This window comes from Notamacropus eugenii, chromosome 1 (assembly GCF_028372415.1).
Source record: "Notamacropus eugenii isolate mMacEug1 chromosome 1, mMacEug1.pri_v2, whole genome shotgun sequence".
Taxonomy (NCBI): Eukaryota; Metazoa; Chordata; class Mammalia; order Diprotodontia; family Macropodidae; genus Notamacropus; species Notamacropus eugenii.
This window is the reverse complement of record NC_092872.1, coordinates 44,896,267-44,905,533: the sequence shown is the minus strand read 5'-3', so window position 1 is coordinate 44,905,533 and position 9,267 is coordinate 44,896,267. Positions and strand designations below refer to the sequence as shown.

The window sequence follows — 9,267 nt, the reverse complement described above, 5'->3', positions numbered from 1 at the left end:
CTCCGCGTAGTATATATTGAAGGCCCCCTGCAGCGTGACTTGTGCTCAGACAACCATGATGACTCTGCCACAAGAGACTTGCAGCATACGTTTAAATCCCACGTCCGACATTCACCAGGTGAAAAGTCAAGTCACATGATTAGAAAAATTGACTCCTCCTTCATCCTGGAATGACGTCAGTCCTGAAGTGCCCCCAGTTCTTCCTGCTGCCTTTTTATTTCTTTCCCCACTACCCTTACTTCAGTTCTAAGTATTCAATTTCAATACCTGAAATACTGTACCATCTTCTAAATGGTCTTGTCGTCATTCTTTCCTCTCTCCCTTCCCTTCTGCACAGAGGCAGCCAGACAGACAGTGGCACCCTTGGAGTCAGGAAGACCCAAGTCAGGTAGATCTGACCTCAGATGTTTACTGGCTGTGTTGCCTTGGACAAGTCACTTACCTCTCTTTGTCTCTGGTGCTAGAGGTAGGATTCAAACTCAACTTTTCATTTCAGCTTTTCAGTTTCCTCACATAAAAAATGGGTATAATATTAGTACCTACCTCTTGGGGTTGTTGTGATCGAATAAGATAATATTTGTAAAGTGCTTAACATGGTCCTTGGCACATAGTAGATGTTCTGTAAAGGCTAGTCATTATTACATGTATCATATTATTACAGTACATTACGTATACTGATTTGATCATGTCATTCCACTGCTCAGGAATCGTCATGTGCCCTGTTGCCTCCTCAATCAATTTCAAACTCCTCAGTCTAGCATTTAAGGCCCTTTATAATCTGACCCTAATTTACCATTTTAACCTCATTTCTTACTACTTCCCTACAAGAATTCCTCTGATCCTGCCAAACTGGCTACCACTCACAGTGTGGCTGAACATATTTTTCATATTTTTGCCTTAGTATTTTTGTTTCCTGAGGGAAAAAAAAATCTTCCACCTGAAATACTTTCCCCCTCGCATTCTCTTATCTAAATTCAAGACTCAGCTCAAACATTATCTCCATAAAGCATTTCCTGAACCTTCCAACTGGAAGGGATAATTCCCATTTACATATATCCACTACAACCCAGTGAGGTGTGCATGTGTATGTATACACATATACCTACAGACATATGTGTATACACACATGTATATATGGTTATATTATATATGTATGTATATATGTATATGGTGTATATATACATATACATCATATATGTATACATATATACACATTCAGCATTTTACACATCAGCATTTTACAGATTAGGAAATTGAGATTCAGGTTAGGTAATCTGTCCAAGATCACACAGCGTATTGTCTTCAAAGCTGGAATTTGAAACTGACTCTCTCTTGACTCTAAGCCACTGTATATACCAGATTACATTATTTCTCAATAAAATGAAATTATTTATAAGGTACTTCATGGTTTACAATGCATTTTGCTTGCAACAAACTTATGATTATCTCTGCAGATGAGGAAAATAGGACTCTGAGCTGTTTTAGGAACTTGCCTGGATCACACAACTTGTAAGTGCTAGAGTGAACCAGGTCTTTTGCTCCAAATCCAAGGTTCTCTCCACTGTATCAGGCTGCTTCCCTTGAGTGGCTTTCAGGAAAGACTGTAACTGGTAACCAATTACTGGTAAAAAGCTGCTCTTTCAGACTAAGACGAATACCCTCTTCAGCTTGTTTTTGTTTTTAGCAGGGGTGTTGAAATGAATTAGAGATGCAAATGGAATGTTTTTAAAAAGGAAAACATATCTTTAATGATGGAGTTGTATGCTGGACTGTTTTTTTCAGGCAATTTCATTGGCCAAGTTGCACATTGCTGGGAGTTACTGAAGTGGCTCTTAGTCTCACAGGTCCATTAAAGGACTGCTTCACTGACTATGAGGGGCACTGAGCAAAAAAGGCCTCATTTCTAGTCATCTTCCAATATTTTTCATTAATCAAAAGCCTGCAATTTAAAAATATACAAATGGACTGGAGACATTTGAAGTTTAATTATCATATTTATTAAGAAAAAAACCTGCCACCACCCAACAGCTTTTAATAGCCCTCACAGAAAACCATAAGAGTTTGTTTTCAACCAAAGCCATTGAATGGCTTGTGTTTAATTAAATGGTTTGTGAATATGTGATAACCTCTACTACTAACGATTTGGGTGACTTTGGGTGGGTCATTAAAAGCAAACAAAACTCTCAGTGCCTCAATTTCCTTGTCAGTAGATGAAATTCCTTCCTTATCCCCTGCTTCTCAAGGATATTGTGAAGAGAAATAAGATGGGGGTCTTTGGATGCAAAATTTAAAGATTTTGGCCTTTATCCTGTAGTCAGTAGGGAACCACTGATGGTTTTTGTATGGAGAGATGATACAGTGAAAGCAAGATTTTAGGAAAATTAATCCGAAAGATTTTCCAGGATTGACTGGAAGTAGGAAAGTCTTGACTCAGAGAGAATAGTTGGAAGAGTATTGCAGTAGCTTGCCCATGAAGGCCACTATAAGAGAATCAGTTGATGTGAGAGGCAAAATGGTATACTAGAAGTATCATTAGTCTGGGACAAAGGAACCTTGGCTTCTAGTCTCAGCTTAGCTACTAATTAATGTTTGACTTTGAGCAAACACTGCATCTCTCTGGGCCTCATATCCTTACTTGTAAAATGAGAGAATTGGATTAGATGATGGTGATGACAAATATTTGTATAACACTTTAAGGTTTGCCAAGCACAGGTGATATCTAAAATCCAGTTCTGATGCTCCATAGCTTGGTCTGTAATAATGATCTTGTTCAGTACAGTCTATTGGTTGAATTCACCAGGATATCTTGGGATCTGTATTTGTTGTATGGGGATTCATTGACTTGAAAGATAGTAAGCTTGTGTCTACCAGGTCGTGGCTTACTAGGTTTTCAGTAGGTATTAAAATTTTTATAGCCTAAAATGATATGTTATAGTTTGAATAATCTACATTGAACTTGAAAAATCTGGGGGCCTTAAGGATAACCCTTCTGTAATTTCTGAGGCAGTGACCTGATCATGAATTGCTATCACAAACCCCTCCATTTCTACAAACAAATTCATATGCCTCAGCCATTTCTTTAATGCTTCTTTTTTGACATATGTTTGGCCGAATTCATAAAGATGACATCTGTCAAAGAACTTTTGTTTCTCTCGTTGGATATTAGTCATTTCATACAGTCCATCTAGCAAGCCACTTTTGATTACTTTCAACAAATCCGATAGTATACACCTGTTACTAGACTTTACTGTTACTTAGTGAAGTAGTATCTGGTTCTTCTTCTTCTTAGCTGTTAGCAGCAGTGGTAGTGGTAAATGTTAATACATTATGCAATAGTATTATTACTATTGTTATTAAACCCCACAGAATTCTAGCTTTGGTTCCTCATCATGACATGGAAATAGCCCTGAAGTCTCCAAAGCTTCTCTAGTTGGTTGCATATTCTGGAAGGTTCTGACAAACTGGAAGAACTTTGAGGATAGTCCCAGTGACAAATTGCATCTTTGGTTCAGGGACGAATTTAGCTAGTTACAGAAAGTCTCATCATAAGTCATGATTCAGGTTTTGACCATGATGACTTAGGAAACAGAAAAATACAAAGGAGACCTTAGTCTTTGAATCTCCTTTCCTCTTCTATAATGAAGTGGGAGTAGAAGGAGCTAGGGATCGCATAGTTTTGAGAATGTCCACACATGACGATTAAACTGTTGGTCCTCTAAGTGAGAAAATTTTGTCTGGTACCAGTGGTTGATATATTACTGCACATGGAAACATAACTGGGGCAGGATTGTTGAGGATTCCCCCCTGCCCTCACCCAGGGACTGAAATGTAGAAGTTGCAAAAAAAGGAACACATATCTTTCTTCAAAAATGACTAGGCTTATCACTTAGTAAGAATAATTAGTCAAAATAGGAAACTACCAAGATTGAGGGCACTATCTGTAACCCCAATCTGTGAGCCACTATCATGAGAAGTTTTCTGTTCTGCTCAACTTAATTTGTCTTAACTGCTTCTTCTAATCACTTTTATACCATACATTGCAAAGTTGTTTTAAGGGTACTTTTTGTATTGTTTGCACTAGATGGCAAAATTACTAGTTCTATTCTGATTAGGAGAACAGAACCATGTTAATAATGACATTTTGGCTGGAGATGAAACTGGAAGACAAAAGGAAGTTGTAGCCACGTGAAAGGATAATTCATAGGTCTTCTTTGTGAGGCAAAGAAAGCAGTTTATAGAACTGGTTTCCTATTGCCTCCAAAGGCAACATATTTTTATATGGGATCAAAGATGTAGAGTTGAAAGGGACCTTAAAGGTCATAAATTCCAACTATTTCATTTTTAGAGATGAAGAAACAGGAGCCCAGAGAGGTTAAGTGACTTTCCTAGAGTCACATAGCTCAAAAGCATGTGAGACAGAATTTGGATTGTCTCTTTGACCACAAATCCCACACTCTACTATACCTACTGCACATGGAGCACTTGATCATCTCCCGTTGCAGTGCTCATGAGAAACATGCAAAAAGATCACCATAAAGATCACCACATTTCATGTACCAACATTTGTTGCAGAGGACAAAGAGGTAGACTAATTCTACAAAGTACTTGACATCATCCTCCCAACCAAGTCACCATATAGCTTTATACTCAGTGACTTCAGTGTGAAAGAAGATGGAGACAGGGTTGGGTAGAAGAAGGATAATGAAAAATGTGGCTCTAAATTAAGGGATTAAAAAGACCAAACACTTGGAGACTACTTTGAATCCTCACATCTGTCTATAATGAATATTTTCAAAAGGAGAATTTAGAAGCCAGAGGACATTATGTACACTGGACAGAATCACCAAAAAGATGAAACTGATTGTATCTTAACATACAGGAAGGGACTGCCTACTGATACTGGAGGGATATCAGAGAATCAACTCCCTGTTAAGTTAAAATATCAGTTAGAGAAAAAGAGGAGGAGCAAATTAAAAGAAAGGACAAAGGGCAAAGAAGAAGAAAGGACTGTTTACCATTATAATAGCTCTAACCCAACCTATTTGAATGAGCTGAAGTTTCTTAAAACGGGGAATTAATAAATGAAAAATATGGATTCTTACAGCCACAGTTTCTTATGGAAGTTTAACTTGTATAAAGCAGTTACACTCTCTCCACCTTCCACCCCCAGAGGACAAAATAGCTCCCAAATGGCCTTAACCACCAGATACTGGATTTCCTTGCCAAGCAAAGAGACAGACCAGCCTAGGCAATACCAGTTTAGAATATAAATTCCTTTGCAAAATGTCATAAAAAAGGATGGTGGGAGACAACATGGTATTATGAGAACACTGACTTTTGGGGGAATGGAATTTCAGTCCTGTTTCTGAGCCTACCACTGTGACCATGGGCAAGTTTCTTAACCCTTTGTGCTCCTCAGTTTCCTCACCTGTAAAATGAGGGACTTTGAATTAAGGTGCCTTCCAGCTTTAAATCCTTGATCCTATGATCATAAGCAATATTGTTTCATAAAACAGCAAGGAGTTGTGTGATAATTAGTTCTTCCAGATCATCCCCAAGAGCATTTCTAGGTGAAACTAAAAGGAAGACAACACATTTATAAAAAGGAATAGATCTGCTAGAATGTATGTAACAAATAACTTTCATCATAGATGACAGTGCCCCCTCCCACAAAGCTTTGGGCCCTGAAAAAAAGAAGTTGGATCAGACCAGGTACACACATAAAGGATTTGTAGGGAAATGACACAATTTAACGGCATTTAGGGGCTTATTTTCAAGGTATCAGGGGTGGAAAAGATTCTAAATCTATAGGAAAATTTCACAGCCTGTTATTAAAGAAAAAGATGATGAAAAAACCATCAATAACTTCCAGTGCATATGCCTACACTCTCATCTCTAGAAAATCTTTAGGGAATAATCTGTATATGCCTCTAGGTTGTTTGTTTGTTTGTTTGTTTGTTTTTACTAAAATGTGAGAAAAGAGCACACTGATTTTCAAATTCAATTTTAAAAAATCAACTAAAATATTTCTTTTCTCTTCCACCTGCCTCCTTCGCCCAATGGAAAACAAACCTCATAACCAACCAATCAGTCAACAAACATTTATTAAGTGCCTTCTATCTGTCAGACACTGTGGTAAGCTCTGCATGCAAAAAAGAGGCAAAAGACAGCTTCTCCTCTTAAAGGAATTTGCAGTCTAAAGGGAAAGATTAACAAACAAATATTTACAAAGCAAGCTTTATCCAGGATAAATAGGAAGCAATTAACAGAGGGAAGTCACTAGAGTTAAGAGGGATTGGGAAAGGTTTCCTGTAAAATATGGGAGTAAAGGAAGCCAGGGAAGTCAGTAAGTGCAGATGAAAAGGAGGCCTAGGAGACAGCCAGAGAAAAGTCCTGGGACAGAAAGGTAGGGTGTCTTTTCTGTGGAACAGCCAAGAGGCCAGTGTCACTGGATTAAAGAGTATGTGAATAGTCAAGCAAAACAAATTCCCACGTTGGACAGGTCCAAAAATATGTGTGTCCCATCCTTTATTTTGAATCCATCACCTCTTTCGATCTGGAGGTTAAGTAGCAAGTGTTGGCACTGGTCTTCTAGAATTATGTTTAGTCATTATGCTGATCAAAGTTCTTAAGTCTTTAAAAAATATTCAGCTTTACAATGTTAATGCAGAAATTTTTCTCCTGCTTACGCTCATCTCATTCTACATTGTGTTATACAAGCCTTCCCAAGTTTCACTGAAACTGTCTCTTCCATAATTTCTCAGATATTTGGTTTATATATCATAATTTATTTATCTACTCCCCAAATATGGGGAGTCCCTTTAGTTTCCAGTTCTTTGCTATAAGGAAAGAGCCTGTACAAGCATTTTTGTACATTTGAGTCCTTTCCCCCTTTCTGTGATCTCTCTGGAGTATAGACCTAATAGTGGTATTACTGAGTTAAAGAGCGTTCGTTAGTTTAGTGACTTTTTGGGCATAGTTCCAAATCACTTTCCAGAATGACCGAACCAATTCATCACTCCATCAACAGTGATTTTCTATAGCACATGGTATATTCCAAGTCATACAGCTAACTGAAAGATATAAAGAATATATAATCCTGCTGTGTTTATTGTTTGTGGATTGGAAAAGAGTATTTGCCCTGGGAGAGTAAAGCAGCTTCAAAGGCTGTCCTCCACCAAGTAATCTTCCCATGTATATGTTACGATAATGCAGTGTTTCTTGTTAGATCCACCAAAATTACTCTGTTCAATGATTAATATATAAAACAAAGCATAAAATGGGAAGCTAGCCAATCATCAGAGGCGTTTAGCATAGCCACATTGGCACTTATGCAGAGAATACAAATGAAACAGGGATTCCCTATTGATTGGGGAAGGTATCCTCCAGGTGCTTCTTTTGCAGATGGTGTTGTGCTGATGGAATCAAGCTCTAGAAAACTACAAATTTTTCTCAAAGAGATCCATTTTCTCAAAAGAAATGAACCTTACAATTCACATGGGAAAAAAACCAAATGGATGAAGAATATCTCCAGGCTACAATTGAAGATCATAGACCTAAAGCCTGAAGAGACATCAGACACTGTGTAGTCTAACCCTGTCATTTTACAGATGAAGAGGCAGAGACCCAGAGGATTATATAACTTTCCCACGATATTAAGTGGAAGAACAGTAATTCAAACTCAGGTCTCATAACCCAGCTTTAGTACTCTGCCCATTGTACTGCACAGTCTATTGAGTTAATCTGTCATTACATTTCTTGGACAGGCACTGAAGATGGACAATGACCTAGGACCTGAATAGGAGGAAAAGAATAGGTCTCATTACATTGGGGAAATACACATTGCTTCGGTCATCCCAAGCTACTCTGTGATGCAAAAACTCATCACAGTTTTTATTCTGGTCATGCTATATGGCTGTAGATCACTCTACACCGTGATTTCCATATGACCAAAATTGGGTATGACCCAAAGGGCAATGGAATGATGAGTGGTAAGTAGGCTGTAGCATATCATGAATCATTATTTGTAATACAGTATGTGGCATAAAGAGGCATTGGCCAGTCAGTGTAATTTGCAAAGGGGTTAGGAAGATCATGAGAACGAGGGGAAACAGATGGATATTCTGAGTATTGTATTAGTGCCTGTAGTACAGTGGGGAGAGTCCAGAGTCCAGAGTCAGAGGATCTGGGTTCATATCCTGACATAAGCTTATGTGACCTTAGGCAAGATTACATTGCTTCAGGGGCCTCACTTTGCTAGTCTCCAAAATGAGGGGGTTCAACTAGATGGCCTCTAATTGAAGGTACCCTCTAGTTAGGGAAAGACCCCAGGTGTGCTAGATGGCTTCTCTATAGGAGTTTTATGGAATGACTTGGACCAGAATCATCCTCAAAGATGATGTGAGTAGGTTACATTCTGTACCACTGGACGGAGGTCTCATCGACATGAAAAGTATGGAGGTGTAATCAATATACATATATGTATTTATTGGAATAGTAAGTTTGATTGGAGTACAGAACTCCTGGTGAGGAACTGCCTCTGTCTGTACAGATTAGCACCTTCTCTGTGACTCATATTTTCCTGAGAATATTTGACTTGCCTAGGGTGACACAGCTAGGAGAGAGGTCAGAGCGAGGACTTGAGTCCAGGTCTTCCTGACTCTGAGGTCAGTTCTCTCCACTATACCATGCTGCCTCTTTGTTTAGCATAGTGATAATCATGTCCCTTGCTAGGCTCCTCCAACCTGCACCCTACTACCTTGAGTTCCAAGGGTAACCCTCCACCATTTGTTTCCCATGAACAGTCAGCTAGTAACAGACTCAGTTCTCTCTTAGTAAAGGAATTTTTTCATGTGCCATAGGAAAAACAGTAATATTGTTCCTATGCACCTGGGGTGTGCTCTCTCACAAATACAGATATCATCCTTTGAAAGAGGAGGTTCTATGTTTTGCATGACTTCACATGTATAATTGATATAAAATTGCTTGCCTTCTCAAGGACAGAGAAGGGGAGGGACAGAATTTGGAACTCAAAATTTAAAAAAAGATTGTTAAAAAATTTTTTATGTGTAATTAAAAATATTTAATAAAATAAATAAAAATAAAAAACTTAAAAAAAAGAATGGACCCAAATGTAAAATACAGTGGTTATAGATGACATGTGCAGGCTACCTATATGGCAAGGGCAGCTGATAGCTCCTGGTTCTGTGGGGACTGGAAATCCAGCATGCCTTGGGTGTAGTAGCTCTGCTGGATAGGTTTTTCACC

General features: G+C 38.4%; 1 long non-coding RNA gene across 1 annotated transcript in view; it reads left to right on the top strand.

The window, feature by feature from the left end:
• Positions 1–9,267, top strand: part of LOC140497258 (uncharacterized) — a 269,059-nt gene that overhangs the window by 224 nt on the left and 259,568 nt on the right. Inside the window, exon 2 of the long non-coding RNA XR_011964588.1 lies at positions 338–466. This is a non-coding gene — a long non-coding RNA (uncharacterized lncRNA). The remainder of the gene's footprint in view (positions 1–337; positions 467–9,267) is intronic.